This window comes from Rutilus rutilus (assembly GCF_951802725.1).
Source record: "Rutilus rutilus genome assembly, chromosome: 10".
Classification (NCBI taxonomy): Eukaryota; Metazoa; Chordata; class Actinopteri; order Cypriniformes; family Leuciscidae; genus Rutilus; species Rutilus rutilus.
The window spans coordinates 2,813,242-2,835,200 of record NC_140215.1 but is presented as its reverse complement, the minus strand read 5'-3'; the positions used below and the strand labels follow the sequence as shown (position 1 = coordinate 2,835,200).

Below are 21,959 nucleotides of genomic sequence, written 5' to 3'. Positions count from 1 at the left end.
TAAATATCACATTTGCAATTGTGCACGGAAAACGGAAGTCTTGCTGATGTGATCTTGTAGGCCTATGATAGCAACATAATGATATAAATATAACACCTATAACCGTACACATCACGCAGTGACAGCACGAGAGACAAAAGCGATGTCAGCTCGCAGTGCCTCGTACATCGTTAAAACAATGCTTACAATATCATCGTAGACAATACACATCGCACACCACTACGCACATAAAGAATGAAACTACAATTGAACTGACGTTCACCAGCTCGCTTCTCCTTCTCTCCTCCTGTTTCGCGTGCAGGAGACGGACGTAATGATGCCGCGGATGTGACGCGCAATGTCACGTGAACAAGCAAATCCACAAAGAGAGAATAACAAATAAAAAAGGCAAATTGCCATTGAAAATGTAAGACCTTTCATAAGTAAAAATAAGACTTTTTATGGCCTTAAATTTTAAAAATCTAATTTAAGACTTTTTAAGGATCCGCGGTGATGATGTCATGATGACTAGTGTTTAGAACGCAGAATGAAACTGCATTTTAACTTATTTCTTTTTATTAATTTTGAACACCTCTGCTCTAAACACAACGGACCAATGAGCTGTAACAGGTAATGTCAACGTGAAGGTGAAACCATGATTTTTAAATGACCCCCACCAACACTAAGACCAAACACACTCTCCACTATGACGGTGTGTGTCGGGGGTCGCGAGGGGCCTCCACTCAGAGAACAGCTGCTCCTACAACAAAGAGCCTGAGCCTCGTCCAATCACACGCTGAGAGCTCATGACTGACAGATGTGAGAGGCCAATCAATCACAGCGAACAATGCAAACGCCAGAGTTCAGCAAACAGGCGGAGAGCGGCACCTGAGCACCAACATCCCACAGGACAAAGATCACCGTTTCAACACTGATGAGTGTAATCCAGTTGTTGAGGCTTTTAGCCAATTATCAAGCATTTTAAATGGCAAAAACCTCCCTTGAAATGGATTACGCTGATGTAGGGATGTCACATAAATGTCTCGTACTGTAATATAATACAAAAATACAGTCAATTTGAAAATGCATGCATTTACTTTGCTTGTAGTTTTCAATTTCTGATTAATTACAGTATATGAACATTATAATGGTATTAATGCAAATATTTCTTGATTTAATAATAAACCACTACATGTTATTAGATTTATGCTCTAAAAAAATAACAAATTGCTACTAATATAAGACAAAAAACGAATTAGAAAATTATATGAAAATAATTTTATGCAAATGTTGCCTGAAGTATAAATTAAGGAATTATATATTTTTTTTTTTACTATAAAACAACACAAAATTATTACTAAAAATGCTTTTCTTTTTGCAGTGTTCCTGCCAGAGATTCAGTCCAGCTGAAATCTGTCATCCAGAGTTACTGTCAGTAATGTTTGTCCTGGGATGAAAATGGTCGGGATTGACTCATTACTCATTACATCTCATGGCTTTCTTCAGAGGTCTAAAAAGCGAGGATCTTTCCAGGCTCAGTTTGGAAAAGAAAACAAGCATTCTGCAAAATATTTACTGAATACTGCATATTATTATTATTATTATTATTAGATATGAAAAGAAAGTACAACGCAGCAGAACACATTTCAAACCATAGCATACCACAATGCTGTCACGTTACTTTGTTACGCTGATCACATGACTTCATTACAGTCACATGACTTTGTTAATTCAGAGTGGTGTCATTTCATTTGCTTTTAGATTTCAATTTCTGAATATTTACAGTATATATGAACTATAATTTTATTAACGCTAAATATTATTTAATACATCTGTTGTTAACACTTCACAATAAGGTTTCATTAGAGCCCGAATGCAGCAACTTCCAATTGTATTACAGATATTTTGTGTAAATTTCCCAGGAAAGTGATGATTTTGTTCTCTTGAGCACATGGGATGGAATCGCTGCTTTATTTGCAAATGTTTTATGCCATATTCCAATTATGCAAAACGAATTAAATTCACAACTTTAGTGTGGTGTGCTATTCCAAACATTGCCAACATGGAAAGTCCCTCATAATACAAAGACATCGACAGTCTCCTGATTTGTGGGCTGGCGCACAGGCTGATAGGAAAAGCTGCTTTGGTAACATGCTATTAAATCAGAGATGCTATTAAACCAGTCACAATAATAACAAAAAAGATAACAGAAAAAGTGCTGTTTAAACGCTTCATTCATTCATTCATAGTACAAAGGCACAGCCTTCAGGAAACATAATGATAAAATAAAATCATTGCAATGTTGTTTATATCAAATACTGCAATATATTCCTATCGTCTGTCAATGCAAACGTCAATGTTCATCAAAATATGATGATCCAACAGTATTCTGAGCCTTCGAATGGAAATCACTGACATCTATTACACACACACACACGTTACCTGTCCCTGCATGCGTGTCCTGAGCTGTGCTGATCCTGCTTTGGGTTTACTCCGGGTTGGGATCAGAGCCTGTAGTTATTCCTCCTCTGGGATCCTAATGCTGCGGTTTACTCAGAGCTGAAATCATAAGAGTACACAGGGACATGAATGGCCTAAATACATGTGCTTTAGTGCGCTGCAGTCTGACGTCGAGGAGCTTCAGCGTGAGCAGGGGAGGATGCTGGGAACAAACGCTTCTCTCATGGTGCCAGTCATTTTAGATCACCATAACATACATAATGTAGTCTTCTTTTAGCAGTATAGTAGAGGAAAATTTAAGATTTTGACAACTATGCAATATAAAACACACACCAACAAATTTCTGTTATTATTGCATATTTAAATATTATAGTACTATTTTATCTATCTATCTATCTATCTATCTATCTATCTATCTATCTATCTATCTATCTATCTATCTATCTATATATATATATATATATATATATATATAAAAAATATAATATTTACAATTTGAATAAACTAAGACATTTTATATAGCCTATGTTTGCATGTGTGTACTAACTACAGATTGTTATTTTTAATATTTTTATTATTATGAAAAAAGTTATATAGCATATACATATTTTTCCCTACACTGTCATATGAACAATCAGTTATTATCAACAGTTTAACATTCACGAAATGCAAGTACACAAAACTTGCTTCATTTAAAGGGATACTTCACCTCTGGAAAGATGAATGTGTATTTAAATTGGGTCATTCAAGTAGAAATGTGAAATTATTTTTGAATTTGGAGCTTTCTAGACTGAGAAAAGCCAGAAAGTGTATTTTTGGCTCATGTGGATAAAGACAACTCCTCCCAGAATGCACTTGCGAGAGAACGACGCGAGGCCGGTGGCGTGATTACTGATGAGCGACACCTGTGAGACGCACCGGTCTCACATCTCTCACGGAGGAGCGGGAATTTTCTTAGCAATGTTAAAACGCACATCAACCGATCACTTGTTTAGCGTTCATGTAAACACTACATTCAGATTCACCAATCGGAATGAATTCAGTTAGATTGAAACAAAAGGTGAGCATGTAAACAATGAATGGCGACCGCAGAAAGCAAAAGACGAATTCCGGACATTTTGGACGATCTCGACGGCCGGACGGTCCGGGAAAAAGAGGATGGTAACCCCTACTACTCAGCTTTCTCCACAGAACAAGAGCCTGCTAGCTTAGCTTCCACAAAAAGATGGCTGACACTATGTGTACATTCTGTGAGTGAGATCCCCCTATGGGCGGGTTGAGAACATGCGGGACAGCTCCTCCTACCGGCTGGAGTCTCTCGCCTCTGGACAAAAAAATCCTCAGATGACACAAAATGACGAGTTTTCCGTCATCGGAGGATTTTTTCCAGACAAAAAAAATACATAAATCTCTCGTCTCAGGGGGACATGAGGGAGGGAAACACGGTCATTCCAAAATACTACAGGTTTTCTACTGATACAAAGCTTAATGCTAAATGCTGAAGTATCCCTTTAAAGACAGGCGTCATTGCAAATAAGTTAACTTGTACTTCAGCAAGTGATTCAGGTGTTGATTCGGTAGCGTCTGTCTGTAACTGACTCAGTGCAAAGATTCATCTAACGGTTTCAAATCAGATCTTTTTGAATGATTAATTAAAAGAACCGGCTCATAAGAATCACGTTTTCTTCAATCAGACCACACTGTTCACTCGGTATGTTTTTGATTCACTCAAAAGAACTCTCTCACAGACGTGTAAGTGTGATCATGATCATGCACAGGATAGTCATACTGGATGAAGTTTAGTTCTTAACAGAAAACCCGTGGGCAAATCACCACCTCTCTCCTCCTACACACACTCACACAAACTCATTCATTTCGCAGGGGGAGCGATTGTTAAGAACAGCGAGTGTAAATCCTGCAAATACGGCTGGTGGTTTGTGGGAGTATGAGGTGAGTCATAATAACACTGATGCAGCAGCCGACTAAAAAAAGACTGCGGAGACGGGAGGAATACACACACACACACACACACACACACACACACACGCACACACACTGTGATGCCGTGCATCAGTCCGACGTCACAGCGCCGCAGGGCCCATGATCTCAGGAGACTCAGAGCCCCGGGGAACCGGCATCACGTGGACCCACTCCAAACGTGTTTGATAAAGAGACGCTGAGGCTGACATCCCAAGTTATCTTTTTTTTTTAAGTCTTCATTAAAAAGTTATAAGCCATGAGCCAAACCAATCAGCTATACGAGGAGAATCACAATTACAACTACAAACTTTGATTTGAAGCAAAAAAGAGTTATATACATAAAGACAAAGGCACAAGACTGTGTACTTATTGAAAACCATCCACTACAAACATACTCTCTATGTATGCATGTATGGACGGACGGATGGATGCATGTATGGACGGACGGACGGATGGATGCATGTATGGTGCATGTATGGACGGACGGATGGATGGATGCATGTATGGACGGACGGATGGATGCATGTATGGACGGACGGATGGGTGCATGTATGGACGGACGGATGGATGGATGCATGTATGGACGGACGGATGGATGCATGTATGGACGGACGGATGGGTGCATGTATGGACGGACGGATGGATGCATGTATGGACGGACGGATGGGTGCATGTATGGACGGACGGATGGATGCATGACGGACGGATGGATGCATGTATGGATGGACGGATGGATGCATGTATGGATGGACGGATGGATGCATGTATGGACGGACGGATGGATGCATGTATGGACGGACGGATGGGTGCATGTATGGACGGACGGATGGGTGCATGTATGGACGGACGGATGGATGCATGACGGACGGATGGATGCATGTATGGATGGACGGATGGATGCATGTATGGATGGACGGATGGATGCATGTATGGACGGACGGATGGATGCATGTATGGACGGACGGATGGATGGATGCATGTATGGACGGACGGATGGATGCATGTATGGACGGACGGATGGATGGATGCATGTATGGACGGACGGATGGATGCATGTATGGACGGACGGATGGGTGCATGTATGGACGGACGGATGGGTGCATGTATGGACGGACGGATGGGTGCATGTATGGACGGACGGATGGATGCATGACGGACGGATGGATGCATGTATGGATGGACGGATGGATGCATGTATGGATGGACGGATGGATGCATGTATGGACGGACGGACGGATGGATGCATGTATGGACGGATGGACGGATGGATGCATGTATGGACGGACAGACGGACGGATGGACGCGTGTATGGATGGACGGATGGATGCATGTATGGATGGACGGATGGATGCATGTATGGACGGACAGACGGACGGATGGACGCGTGTATGGATGGACGGATGGATGCATGTATGGACGGACAGACGGACGGATGGACGCGTGTATGGATGGACGGATGGATGCATGTATGGACGGACAGACGGACGGATGGACGCGTGTATGGATGGACGGATGGATGCATGTATGGATGGACGGATGGATGCATGTATGGACGGACGGATGGATGCATGTATGGACGGACGGACGGATGGATGGACGGACGCATGTATGGACGGACGGATGGATGCATGTATGGACGGACGGATGGATGCATGTATGGGATGGATGCATGTATGGACGGACGGATGGATGCATGTATGGGATGGATGCATGTATGGACGGACGGATGGATGCATGTATGGACGGACGGATGGATGCATGTATGGACGGACGCATGTATGGTACTTCCACCAGGAAGTCCACTGTTAAACTTTATTATTAAAAAAAAAAGAAAATATATATGTGTTCAAATAACACAGATTGATGGCTGCATCAAAAGCATATACCATCGATTAACAACCGTATAGCTCACAGAAGGTCTGTCTTTAATGGTTTATAAGTTATCGTTCAAATCAATTCCCCTAGGGAGAACATAAATGGGATTTATGTTGACTCGATTAAAACACTTTACGGACACAGAAAGAAGCAAGGAATTCCAAGATTGAAAAGAGGAGCAAGAAAAACGCTTCAGCTCAGTTCTGACGACAGATCCCAGAGCGACAACAGAGGACAGGAGAAGAGCGACTCCACCAGCTGATGCTCCACAGCAGGAACTAAAGCCATGAAGATGATGACGCACATTACAGGAGACTGACCCTCATAACGACAGTCACGACACGACTCAAGATTACTGGCACTTCCAGCTCTTTTCTCTCATCCCCCCCCCCACGCTTTTAAAGCTCTGACACATAATCAATACTTTACATTGGCACTTCCATTAGCTGCTGCGGACTGAACACACACACACACACACACACACACACACAGCAAAACCAGCAGCAGTCTTGCGTTATACTCCATCTTTACAACCGGCTGAAGAAGCTCTTCTATTAGTCTATATGAGCAGTTTCTCTCTCTCTCTCTCTCTAAACCTCTGGCGACCAGCGTGAGGTTATATAAACACGCTTAGAAACAAACTGAGCTGCTCTCCTCCATTGCATCTGGGTTACAGACATGATTTCACAATATAACAGAAACATCACAAACAAAAAGACAAATAGAGGACTAGGCTGTATGACAGTCTGTGTGTGCATGTGTGTATATACATTTTATATATATATATATATATATATATATATATATGTGTGTGTGTGTGTATGTTTGTATTATATATAAATATATATATTTTTTTGATATATATACACATGCATGTGTGTGTGTATTTATATATACAAAATAAATTATGCACAGTACACACACATATATTATGTGAACACAAACTTTTATTTTGGATGCGATTAATCACATCCAAAATAAAAATAAAAATTACTGGCCATTAAATGGTTTTAGCAAAAACAACCAGTGCAAATTCACAATTCTCTATTCCATTTTCAATACCACAGTACAAACTACCAGCCTACTGATATAAATTTAAAACATTATTAAAGACAATTAAAAGTCGTTTTCAGGTGGAGACATTGAATAAAGTAACCAAATGTAAAAAATAACACTGGATAGTCTTTCCTGTATAAATTAAACATGGAATAATCCTTATTAAAGTTCCAAAAGTTATTCAGCCAAGAGCAGTGAGTGATTTTTTTTGTTGTCATTTGTAGTTTGATTAACTAAAAACACAGACAGCATCAGGAATATTAGGCTGCTGTCACTTTAAGACTATGTTTACTTTACACAAGTGTCGTTTCCCCTGATTGGGTCTTCTGGATCATTACACACCCTTGCATGATTCGACAAGCCCCTATCACATGACCGTTACCCAACCAGAACATGACAATAACAGAGCAGCCTCGAGGACAGTGTGAACAAACACATGGAGAAGGAACTGCAAGCTTTGCTGAATTTGTTGTCCTTTTTTAGCAGCCATTGTGCAGTTAAACTCTACTAGAGCAATCAGCAACTGCTCACACCTGTACGCGCATGCCCAGTGTGCATGAATGGTCATGTGACCTGTTTTCAGTTGTGTAGTGTGGACCGAGATCTTTTCTGAAATGCAGTGGAAATGTCAGTATGGACTAGGATCGTTTTCATTTTAAACGAAAACGCACAAGTGTAAACGTAGCCATTAAGACATAACGGATCTAATGCTAATCATAGGAATTGTCTTTCTCTGTTTACGCTCACTTAAGCCACAAAAGACTGTTTACTAGGATACAAATTTTTTTTACATATTTTTGTGTGAATTTGTAATTTAAGCGCAAGACGACGTGAAACAGAACTCAATTCAGTATTCGTGCACGCGCATCTATCTGAGACGTGGCTTTCTCGGCGCATCTTTGGATGTCTGCACATACAACACACAGAGTGTTAGTAACAAATTGAGTTCCCTTTCGTGGCTTCTTGGCATGAATATTTAAATTGGCAATGATTAAACTTTCGTAGCGATGCAGCGCACGTCAACTGTCCAGAGAGTCGTTCACATTTGTTCACGGTCTCATAATTGCATTGTTAAAATTCATAAAAATAAACACTCGCCAACACCGATTTTTACTTGCATTTGGTGCTTGACGAGTGTTAAAATTTAGGCCCTGCAATAATATAATATAATATAATATAATATAATATAATATAGGTTACTTAGAGATATTATTAGCATTACAAATTAATTCAATTTAAATGAACCATTAAATGTTACTGGTATTGGTACCGACTACAGAAACTTTGGTATCATGACAGTCAAAATGAGGAAGAAGTTCAATTATAAAGTGAACTATAGTTGTTTACGGCACTACAGTGACTTAAAGCATTAATGCAGAAGGTGTGTGAATATTGACTATTTTACAACAGTTTCAAACGAGGCTCAGAATCTAGTCGGAACAATCAGTTTCATCATTTAGCTTTTGGCTCGCATCCATCAAGCTCCAAATAAAGAGAACATTTCATTAATAAGGATTTAAACAGGTATTATCATGCGATTCATATGTAAATCCATTTTAGTTGAAATTTCAAGCAAAAAATGACTATATTGTGATAAACACACACATACTGTGATCTAAAATTACTCCGTGTAATTAAAGATCTCAATCTGGACAAAAGGCAACACAAAAGAAGCGGAAAGAGACGCATTTTTAAAATGTATGACATGCGATTCCCTTGAGAGAAGTCACTAAGTTACATATGCATACGTGCGTGTGAGTGTGTGTGCAGCGTGTATCCCTGTTGGCTGCTCCGTCTGTCCTTCAACAGAGGGCGGCGGGAGAAGAATCGCCGCATCAAACACGAGATAAATATAGATCATACGCACACCGACACACACTCACTCAAGTTACTCATCTTCAACTCTAAACAGCCATCGGAAAGCATGTATACATAAAGACGACACAAACAGGCACAACAAATACATACACACACAGGACGGAGGAAAAGAAAAACACTGAAGCGTAACACAAGCATGCAAACGCAGAGCTGCAGTGGATTACTCACAGCTGACGGAGCTGCCATACATGATCCTCCTTCAGCAGAGAAACAGCTGAAACCAGCCCGCCGAGAGAGAGAGAGAGAGAGAGAGAGAGAGAGAGAGAGAGAGAGAGAGAGAGAGAGAGAGAGAGAGATCGTCTGAGTGGGCGACTGCTCACGTCACACTTTTCATGAATGAAGGGGCCGGATGACGCAGGCACGATGCAGAGAGCCTCATCTCTCTCTCTCACACACACACACACACACACACACACGGGCAGAATGCGGAAGCGGAACAGACGAGGGAATGATTTCAAAACACGGGAGACTAATGCATGTGGCGCACCATCCTAAATTAAAGAGGTCACATCGTGCATTGTTTTAGTAAATAGGACTTTTAGTCCATATCGGTTCTCTTTGAGCTCATTATAGTTATGCTAGTATATTTGTGAAAATTAGCTGATGCACACAGTCTTTTTCTTCTTCTATGAAAACAGAACAAGAACACTGATGACATCAGCTTGCACTCAGAGGCACATTTACATTTTTATCCAATGAAATGCTCTCTAGGGGAAAAATGTCCCTCTGTCTACATTAACATAACCTAGTCATACAATCCAAAAAGCTGCCAACTCTTCATTAAGTCCAGGCTCAACTTCCCATTTCAATAGTGAAAAGTGAAAGCAAAAATAAAAAAGCATCAGTAAAAAACACATAATAAAACGTTAAAAACAAATATAAATATATTTATTTATTTATTTATTTATTTATTTATATTTATTTATTTATTTGTATATATATATATAGTTTTTAACGTTTTATTATTTATAATAATAATAATAACAATAATATAAATATTTATTCACTATTATAAGCATAAACTTGGAAGGTTTATTCAATTAAAGCTTTAATATACTGTAGAAGGCTAATAACAGCTGCTGATGAAACTATTGGCCATATAATACGAAAAAAAGCAACAATCGCCTCCTTTAAGTCCAGTTCCAACATCATCTTTTTTTTTTATAAAAAATAATTTAGATTTAAAAGCACAGATTTAATTCTTTGTAAACAGGCACAGGTCACTTGCAAAACTAAACCGTGAAAACAATATTTTGTTTCATATTCATTGTGGTGAATGTAAACAGGCTACATATATTTTTCACTGAGGTCAAAGTGTCTTTAGCAGAATCATCAGTCATCAATGATGCTCAGACAATCAGTATAACTCAATTTAATCCATGCAATGTAATGCTATGGATCAAAGCATCTGCTAAATGAAAAATTGCAAATGTAAATATCATGCAAAGATGACCGGACAGCTGGTGAATAGCTGGCATTATTCCGCTGAAGCCAATTTTTCCTCACATTTGGCACTTGGCGAGTGTTAATTTTGGAACCCAAGTGTGTATGTGTGAACATATGTTTGGCTGGAGAGAGTGTGTGTGTGTGTGTGTGTGTGTGTGTGTGTGTGTGTGTGTGTGTGTGTTCTCGTTCACCTCTGTACGTATTCAGCATGTGACTAAATGAGTTCTGATGTGGATTTGTGCATTTGCTGCTATTTTAAACCAAACCCCCTGCCTATAAACACACATTAAGACTCTCTCAAACACAATCCAGACAAATAACTCTCCAAACTGACATCAGCATCACCCCTGATTCTGCTTTTAAAGGGGTGGTTGATTATGATTTCACTGTTCTAACTTTAGTTAGTGTGTAATGTTGCTGTTTGAGCATAAACAACATCTGCAAAGTTACAACGCTCAAAGTCCAGAGCAAAGGGAGATATTTGCTTTTAAAGAAATTCATTTTTAAGGACTACAACAAACGGCTGGTAGAGACTACACCACATTCCTCCCGGGTTAGTGACATCACCAACCCTAGAATTTACATAAACCCCGCCCCCTGAACATGATTTATAGATTATAAAGACAGAATATGCTAATCAATGACTAGAAGATAACTACACATCAGCTACATAAACTCATCAACTAATCATTCAGAAATGTCCTGTTGCTTCTACATGTTGTCACTTCTTCTTGAGTCTCTCCATCATTGTCTGACTCCGGTTTGAGCATAAAAGGCTAAAAGTTTTTGAAATTTTCAGTGCAAGCTGTTGAAGCTCCGCCCCCTGTGCCGGGAGCAGCAGCTCATTTGCATTTAAAGGAACAGACACAAAATGGTGCGTTTTTGCTCACCCTCAAAAAGTGACAATTTTAACATGCTATATAAAAATATCTGTGGGGTATTTTGATCTAAAACTTCACACACACACTCTGGGGACATCAGAGACTTATTTTACATCTTGTGAAAGGGCATTATACCAGAACTTTAAGGAACCAGCAGACAAACGCTCTCACTGAAGTTGTATAAAGCGCATATTTGGCCTAATTCCACAGATGGTAATTCATGTCGGCTCAGTGAATGTCATGACGGCACACGAGGAGAGCTCAGCCCTTTCCCAACACGTCCTCCAGAACACTGCTGGGAGACAAACGTGAAGGGGAATTATTCTGTCTCAATCTTGCTATAATAAAACGCTGTTTACAACTCAGAAGCAGAGGCAGCCTTTGCTATGTTTCACCCGCTTCACCTCGCAACAGAAGGAGCCTCCGCTTGTGCTCGAAACAGAGCGCATCACGCAGCCCACACACACCAGCGGTGCAAGTTAACGGGGGCTTGGCACAAAAATGCCACCGAAATGAATAATAATGCTTCCAAAAACCAAGATATGGTGCAAAAAATGTCTTGTTTTTAATATTTATATGCAATATCACACAAGCGAAAGTGCTGTATTCCCGAATATCAGCACGTTTGCAAATGTGATGTTGATTTTATACAACAATTCAAATAAACAATAAGGGTTCGACTTTATTTTAAGGTGTCACGGTTACAGTGTAATTATATATTGAAGTACTGAGTAATATTAAGCAACTACATGTACTTACTATAGGGTTAGGGTAGGATTAGGGTTTGGTTGAGGGTTAGTTGCATGTAATTATGCATAATTAGGCCTAACTGTTAATACTATGGTAAGTACATGTAACATATGTAACAAGGACACTGTAAAATAAAGTATAACCACAATAAGTTAATAGGCTATTACACAATATTGTGTGTTTCTTATGTAAGCTTGTTTCCACCACAGAATAAAAAGCAAAATGGTGACTCTCTCGCAATTCTGTCTTTTTCTCTCTCAAAATTGCTTGATATAAACCAGAGACTATTTATTATGAGACATGCCACTTCCTCAATCCTCAATACAACTATATAAGGAAAACCCGTAACGGCAAAGATGGCGGTTGTGTGCACATGTCCCGCCCCTCCCGCTGGTAAGCCAATCATCTGCTTTTAAAAGTCAAGCCAGGAAACATTTAAGCCTATCGTCTGGTTCCACTGGCGCATGCGCACAGTTGAGGTTTTGCGACAGCGGAGAGAGAGAGAGCGCCCCGGTCGCGCGCGCTCTCTCTCTCTCTCTCTCAGAGCCAGGCAAAAGTGTAAACAAGACTTCACCGTCTCCAAATTAAGCGCTGTCTTGCTCTCTCTCCCGCACGCGTATTAATCAAAATAAAACAACATTATGGTAAAAGGTCGGAAGACCGAAGTTTCATGTGAAGCATTCTGAGATTTTTTTTTTCCTGAATTACCGCTGGGTGTGATTTGTGCTAAAATACGTTGCCTTATCTTCTCTGAAATGCATTCCGCACATTCAGCTGACATAAAATTACTCTCTAAATAAACGAAAAAACCTATCCAGTGATGTAATGTTTTCTGTGTTGACACTAACCTTGTGGGATGTCCATGTCCTAACTGCTGGGATAATCACACAACCGTATGACACGTCCAATTCGCGAACTAATGACTCTTTTGAACCGATTCATGTAAATGAATAGTTAAAACAACTTATCTATACAATACATTGTTATTACTGATAAAGTGCAAACCTGCTTATATTTAAATAATGGAGAACAATATTGACATTGAATATGCATAACACCGGCATTCTGGATAGAGACGTAAATGAAGTTGGTGTCGTAAACTCTTGCGCATGCGTAGTAAAGTATAACCTGTGGGGAAAAAGGCATTTTAAACCTTATTTTGGGGCAAAGTCATCAAACTTTTTCAGCGATTTTTATCATATTTTACTACTGTTTCTATACATGCAGTTTTTATGTCCCGGTGACCAGTTAAAGTGCAGTTCTGACTCTCTGCCCATTCATTTAGATAGGAGCCTGGTCTTGTTAGTCCGAAATAGCTGCCCGGAGGCGTTGCCAAGATGGCGGCCGAGTGGCACGACTTGCCTAAAAGGACTTTGTATAAACTCACAATTACAAGTTATAGTCATAATTATGAGATATAAACTTGCAATTTTGAGAATTTTAAAAATAAATCTTTTTAGAGTCACGCAATTCTGACTCGCAATTATCTTTTAAATTGTTTTATTCCATGACAGAAACGAGCTTCCCTAGTTTTTCCTCTATTTTGCCAATGGAAACGTCTCTGAGCAACACGGTTTCAGTTTCGTTACTGAATAAATTGCCGTTTTTGAACGAATCGTTCTAATGAATCAATTGACTCACTTCTGCTTTGACCCTGGATGAATCAGCCATTTTGAACAAATCGTTTGACTGAATGATTCAATGAATAATTCATTAAGACATTTATTCGGGCGCTTTTAGTATTTCATTTTAGCTGAGGGACGAAGATTGAACGTTTTTGCATTCGGTCATGATTGTAACAATAGTTCTGGTTAATGAGAAAGAATGCGTTTATAAATAGACTATCAAGAGTGGACAGTATTTGCAGTCGCATTGCATACAAACGTCTTGTTTTCCTCTGCAATCCAGAAGAGCCACGAGCTTCGGTGTACAGTTACGCCTGTCGCTGCAAGCATCATGCAGATTGTCCTGTAATCACTGGCTGTCCTACGAAAGGTCAGCAGAACACCTTGTCAAGACCTCCAGAGCCAGACCGACACACTAAAATTGATTTCAGTGCAACATTTCATTAATGCAACAGCGTTCATCCATTTACGTAATTTACTTTAGCACAGGCGTCACCAAACTTTTCCATTCCAGGACTCACCTAAACAAGTTCAATCTCAAGACCCACAAATATCTGAGATTACAAAACCATTGGCATTACTGTAATCTTAATCATGAATTTGATATGACAGAACTATCATTTTATTTTATAGTACAAATGTAAAATAGCAAAACTCTTCAGACGTCAGCGTGGATGAAACATGTCCATAATAACAACTTGAAACACGCTCATTCTGGTCCGGATATGAACTGTAACCTGCGCTGCGAGTGTTGTAAAAGCTCAAAAAATTAAACAATAAGACTTGTTATCGCTCTTGTTATATATTGTAAAAGAGTTTGGTAGGTAAAACTAAATATCACTCCGGTCCACGATAATGCAAGTGCTCTCTAAACTGAAATACTCAGCTTGATCACAACACAGAAGTAACAGAACAACAGAAACTTCGACCTCAGCCTGTGTTACAGCAAAGCATGCTGGGTATGCATAAATTCCCAGCATGCCGTGCAAAGATAAAAGCAGCATGTAGAGCCACATTAGACAGCATATACACTCAAAAAAAGTGATTTTTGCTGCTTGTTCAATTTAGTTCATTGAATTAGCGAATGCAAATCTTGAATATCGTGACAACTTGATTTCATTATGCAATCAGATTTGTCGTCAGTGGATGCATAGAAAACAGTTCCAGACCAAATGCAAACACATTTTACTAACATCGTCCATGTCATTTGTTAATCTTAAAAAATAAATACAATAAAAAACAACATATGGTAAAATAATATAGTAATAATATAGAATTGTTAAAGTAATTGCACTAAAGCATCAGTTCAGCTTTTTTGCATTATTTTTTATCTATTACATAACAAACTGAATAGAAAAGATGTAAAGACAAATAATCTTTTCTTAAAGATGTTTTCAATTTAAGTTTATTCGGCATCCTAATTTTTTTGCGTGTATAACATATGCTGCACATTATTAACAATAAAAGGTCCCGGTTTTTACCTCCAGAGAAGTTGACGCTCATTTCCTGAGGTGTTCCTGATGCCGAGCGCAGTGTATCTCCTCTTCTCTTCGCACCTGTGAATAATAAATACACACGGGTCAGAGTTTAGAGGTCACGGGGTCAGTAATCAGACTCTTTGATCGCACTTTCCGAAGGAAAATATCAAAAGCTGAGCCAGAGTGTTGTGCGCATGAGAAGTGTTGACCTGAACGTCTGCTGGGGAATCCCAGACTGAAACACGGGGTTTAATGTTTAACAGGGAACGCTGGAATATCACGAGAGCCATCGAAAACAAGACAGCAAAAAGCCTGAGACGAGAGACACACTTCCTAAACACAAGCATTTGTATGCAGACAGAATCTCTCCAGCGAAGTCAATTATTTAGAGGATAACGTGTGAAAATATCCTCCGTTACCGCGATCGCATTTAAAAATTCAGCAGTTTTACAGCTCAAAATCACTCTTCCAAAACAAGGACAGCATGCACTGCATCAAGTTTGGGAAATGTTTTGTGCAGCTCATTATGATCAGGGTTTAGAGCTTACATCTTTTACAAGTGACCCATATCCGATATCTGCATTTACAGTGTAAACTCGGCGAAACAACCCAAGGTAGATGTGCTGACCTGGAAAAGCTCAGCCTGAAAAGGAAATAAAAATGGTGTGATTTGCAATGATAAATACAAATTTTGCTTTTCACACCAGCTTTAAAAGGTCAGCAAAACATTGGGTTGAGCCTTTGTCCTCCACTGGACCACTGAAAGAGTCATGTGATCGCGGTTGTCCACCTGATTTCACGTCATTCGCCACCGTCGCTTTTTCAAAAGACATACGACTCGGGGAATATCCGATCTGTCCGCTTGCATGGCAGACGCAAATGCAATTTTCTAGTTTCCACGTATGAACGAGGCCTGAAACTGATCTGAGAATATCGGAATCCATGTACTTTTTTCCTGCTTTCCTGAGTCATATCCGTGAAAAAAGAAAAGAAAAGAAGAATTGGGTCACTTGATCCATGTAATGTAAATGCAGCCAAAGAGATGGACAATGTTTCCTGACGTCATTCCCCATTAAAGATTAAAGACAGAAGAGATTTATTCGATGTTATAAAACTGTGCTGTAATGTTTTCAATAATTAAGTCTTAATTTTTTTTTTAAATCAAATAATGAAATTAATAAAATAAAAATTTAGAATTTATCTGTTCTGATTTTGTCGTCAATATTATAACATTTAGCAACACTGCAATTTTAGTATGTGTATTAGTTCAATTTTGTATTATATATATATATATATATATATATAGCTGGAATTTTTTTCATCTTATTAGATGGTTTTGTTTGTTGCCGTCATTTGCAAAACATGTTATTGCATGGACAGTTGGCAGGTTGTTTATTTAGTATTAAAGAAAAATGAATACAAGTATTGTCATTTTAAACTGGTGATTTTTAATGGAGTGGGAGATCTGCTCTTGACGTTTTGAATTGTAAAGGTTCAGGTGGCACACGGAGGGAAATAAAGGAGGAGTATTTTGTGGGAGTCAGGACACTAAAGGGATCAACTAATGAACAGCTGCTCGTGTCTGGATCATTAAATGTCAAACCTCTGGGGTGTGTGTGTGTGTGTGTGTGTGTGTGTTTGTCTGCTCATGAAAGAGGGGGATGTGGCGCGTCAAACGAGTCCCACCTCCTCAAACACACCCTGCAGGAACCAGGACAAAGACCCGCCGCTTTACACCCCATTCTGCCCAATTAAAGCGTCACAGAACATGAAAGAGACACACTTCACGCACGACTGACGCCAGTCTCAGATATTATCTCTGGAATTGTAAATGAAGATTAAAAACATTTTGTTAAATGAGGTTCACATCTGCCCTAAAGTGTGACTCTAATGAAGAAACGTCTCGTGTGTCACCCCAAAATCTAGAGACGGAAATGAGAAATTATATTTGGTCTAAAGAAAATTCTAGGATAATTATGATTTTTTTTTGCAATGTGACATTTTTATGACATTCAGCACACAAGTAACATTCTCATTACAATAAAGCGAAACATTTTTGTGTTTTGCGAAACAATTGAGTATAATTCTAAATTTTTTAATTAATTTAGAGCGACGAATACGACCAAATTGTCGTGGAGAAAATGTGCACAAAAATAATATTACAAAGCAAACAAAATCTTAATGGTCTTAAAATAATTACTTTAACATTAAACAAACAATAAAACATTTTTTATTAACAAAAGCACCGCGTTCACTTTATGATGTTCAACCTAACGTGCTTTTCTCTCTATAGCTGCGTACATTAGATGACGAGTCAGTGTCGCAACTCTCCATCCACTCATGCTTTAGTATTTCTCTGCAAATTAGAACAATTAGTAATGTTACATATATAATGTTCTTTCTCAGCTCTAAAACTCAAACCATTTTCCGATGCCACTCCCCAGTATATATGTATGTATATATACAAACAATTAAGTAGTTAAATGAATATCATAATGGCATTAAATGAATGACTACTAGTCTAATAGCCCTAGTAAAAAATATTGTTCAGTTTTTCCCCAAAACTACAAATGCAACACATTCTGACACACACACACACACACACACACACACACACACACACACACACACAAAACAGTTTCACATCCCTGTCATTTACATTTTGGCAGGTCCTGTTTATAAATTAATCATGAACCTTATGTTAATTACTTCTTAAACGCATGCATAACTACTTCTGAGGATGTGCTAATGATGCTGGAGCAACTTAATTATGATTTTTCTAATAAGTTTACCATAATTTAACAGTCCTCGCTTCATTAGTTTCCCCTCTGACACCAAAACAACTGAAAATACTGACAGCAAACCGGCGAAGCAAAGACATCTTACGGCGGATTCAGATTCTGAGCGCTTTATTGCAATTTGTATTATTATGGTAGTTTCACAGAACACTGTTGGACTGGACATGGATGTATATCAGTCTCAGACTTGCATTACAAGACGAGCACATATGGAAGAAAAATAAATACAATTATCTATTCTAAAATGACAATTTTTAGTCGTTAAATTTGCAGTCTCTTTAACAACAAAATCAAAGTTCTACCAATTACAGTACGCAGCAATAAATGAATAAATAAAAATAAAATACAATAAAATTACAAAATAAATAAATAAAATAACTGGCTGATAAATATGTGGTGTGTGCCAAAATATGTTGACAATAGTATTTGATGATAGATGTCTAATACAAGTCACCACAGGCTTAACTGTATACAACGCTGATATTTCAGCATAAACTATAGTCGTATTTGCTTGTAAAGGCTACTCTATAAAGCTGATAATCTATTTAAAAGATGGAGCGGATTAATAATTATATGAAAATAAACAGTGTCATGTCATAAGCGGGTCGTGAGTGATGTTGAACTTTGACTAAACACACTGCACTCATACAGGAGAGTCAGACATGTTTGCTTAGCCAGCTCGTCCTGTTTAACACATCTGAGCACATTCCAAAGTCCATGCAAAATCAAATTGCATATTGCATTTTTAAACAGTTTGAATATTTTGGAAGTGAAATATGAAAGGTGAATATGGATTATTGGATTTTTACTAATGAAAATGTGTTTGAAATGTTTTGAATTGAAATATTCACAGCTTAAATTTCCAACCATGTTGAATTTCAGCCCATAAAAATGCAATGCATTAAAATGCAAGCATGGATAATGCAAAGCCTATTTTTTTATTTAATCAAGTAGTGCAATTCAACTGGCTTTTTTGTTTCAGAAACATTTGGCATTATTTTACTTCCATACCCAAACATCTGAAGTTAAAACACAAGGTTTGGTCAAATGTTGGCGATATCCACTAACACTTTCCAAATCAAGCCGTTTTATCAGGACAAATGAAGTGAGGTGTAGACTCGAGGTCAAGACCTAGACCTAAACGAAACCTAAACTGTGTCTGAGTTAACTTTAGTAGACACATTTGGCCTTATTCGCATGCATACTAATGCAGATGTCCTTTGTTGAGAAGAGATGAAGGGCTGAAATGCATCTTGAGGCTCTTCGGCCCAACAGGGCTGGGCTGTAAAGCATCCAGCGATGGCTCGGCTCCGTTACACTCGCTCATTAATAATGCACACCGGTCGGAACACACACACTGACAGCTCTTGTGTCCCGAACATGAATAAGAGAAGTGCAGAACTCTGAAGACGGGAATGAGTTCACACGCGTTCCAGTAAACCAATGGCTCGATCACATGATCCGTAAAAACACCAATCACTGCTGAAATATTAATAAATGGTTTTATGATATGATATCTGCCGACTGAAACTCAGCTTTGCCATCATGGGAATAAGTTACAGTGAAATATATTTAAATGGAAAACATTTTAAAGTGTAATAATGTTTCACAATTTTACTGTATTTTTGATCAAATAAACACAGCCTCGGTGAGAAGAAGAGACTTCTGAAAAAACATTTTGATAAAATCCTTTATTATTCCACACTTTTGACCGGTAGTCTGTGTGTGTTTAAATATACACACATTATACTGATACACACACACACCCATCCATCATCCCTCCCTCCATCCAAGTAAGTATCCGTATATCCATCCATCCATCCATCCATCCATCCATCCATCCATCCGTCCATCCGTCCATTTATTCATCCATCCATCCATTTATTCATCCATCCATCCGTTCATTTATTCATCCATCCATCCATCCATCCATCCATCCGTCCGTCCATTTATTCATCCATCCATCCATCCATTTATTCATCCATCCATCCATCCATCCATTCATCCATCCATCCATCCGTCCGTCCATTTATTCATCCATCCATCCATCCATTTATTCATCCATCCATCCATCCATCCATTTATTCATCCATCCATCCATCCATCCGTTCATTTATTCATCCATCCATCCGTTCATTTATTCATTCATCCGTCCATTTATTCATCCATCTGTCCATTTATTCATCCATTTATTCATCCATTTATTCATCCATCCATCCATTTATTCATCCATTTATTCATCCATCCATTTATTCATTCATCCATCCATTTATTCATCCATCCGTCCATTTATTCATCCATCCGTCCATTTATTCATCCATTTATTCATCCATTTATTCATCCATTTATTCATCCATCCATCCATTTATTCATCCATTTATTCATCCATCCATTTATTCATCCATCAATCCATTTATTCATCCGTTGATTTATTCATCCATCCATCCATCCGTTCATTTATTCATCCATCCATCCGTTCATTTATTCATCCATCCATCCATCCATCCATTCATCCGTCCATCCATCCATCCATCCATCCATCCGTCCATTTATTCATCCATCCATCCGTCCATTTATTCATCCATCCATCCATCCGTTCATTTATTCATCCATCCATCCATCCATCCGTTCATTTATTCATCCATCCATCCATCCATCCATCCATCCATCCATCCATCCATCCGTCCATTTATTCATCCATCCATCCGTCCATTTATTCATCCATCCATCCGTCCAGTTATTCATCCATCCATCCGTCCATTTATTCATCCATCCATCCGTCCATTTATTCATCCATCCATCCGTCCATTTATTCATCCACACACACACACACACACACACACACACACACACACACACACACACACACACACACACACACACACACACACACACACACACACACACACACACACACACACACACACACACACACACACACACACACACACACACACACACACACACACACCATTGAAAAACCCACATCGATCAACCACAAATAAATTATACAAAAGACATTTCACAAACATATGGTTTGGAAGAAGAACATGTTGAGTCTGTAACGGTTTACACCCCTGATGTCGTCCTGTCCGAGAGGTTAATGCACGGTTTAAAGTCAGCGGCGCAAGGGCCAAAACACACAAACCCTCAATCACACACACCCTCACATGCACACGCCGTGCATTAAAGATCAGATGATAGCGGCCACACGCTCTTCAGGGGTTCAGGGTGTGTATCGCGCTCTCCTCAGACATGCATGAGTCCGTGTAGCATGTTCACTCAGGCCTGCCAGACGCTGACAGACACACGGAGTCTGAGATTACAGCGCTCGCTGATCGCCTCGTCAGGTCTGGACACAGGTGAGTTATGTAACAGTGACTCTGCTATCTACCGGCAGCTCAATGTGGAGTCACGCAAAACCTTCAACAGCCAATAAAGAAGAAAACTGATCATTCGGAGCGTCAGGAGATCAAAAAGCAAAATCAAGTCTTGTTTTTTATGGAATATTAGTTTGTAAACTTGTTTTCCGCCTAAATAAAGTCTATACTGCAGTTTCCGTCAAAATAAAAGCTCACAGGTTTATCTCTTGCATGTATAGAATTTAGGACAAAACTACTTATGAAAGCTCAATTTATTTTTCAGTGGATTTGTTTTACAATATATGGCTATTACAGTCATAGGAATAATATTATAACATTATTATTATTATTAGTATGTGGTGTAATGTAGATCGAGACACTATATCATCAC

The 21,959-nt window shown here is 39.0% G+C and overlaps 1 protein-coding gene across 4 annotated transcripts in view; it reads right to left on the bottom strand.

Annotated features, from left to right (window-relative positions):
• Nucleotides 1-21,959, bottom strand: part of map3k13 (mitogen-activated protein kinase kinase kinase 13) — a 68,155-nt gene that overhangs the window by 32,756 nt on the left and 13,440 nt on the right. For 2 of the 4 annotated variants that reach the window (XM_084420441.1, XM_084420440.1), the window contains exons 2-3: nt 15,412-15,486; nt 2,422-2,538 (exon numbers count right to left, since the gene is read on the bottom strand). The gene's annotated coding sequence lies outside the window, so the exon portion shown is untranslated. Of the gene's footprint in view, nt 1-2,421; nt 2,539-9,396; nt 9,637-15,411; nt 15,487-21,959 lie in introns of those variants that run through there. The other 2 variants (XM_084420442.1, XM_084420443.1) reach the window with 2 other exon arrangements.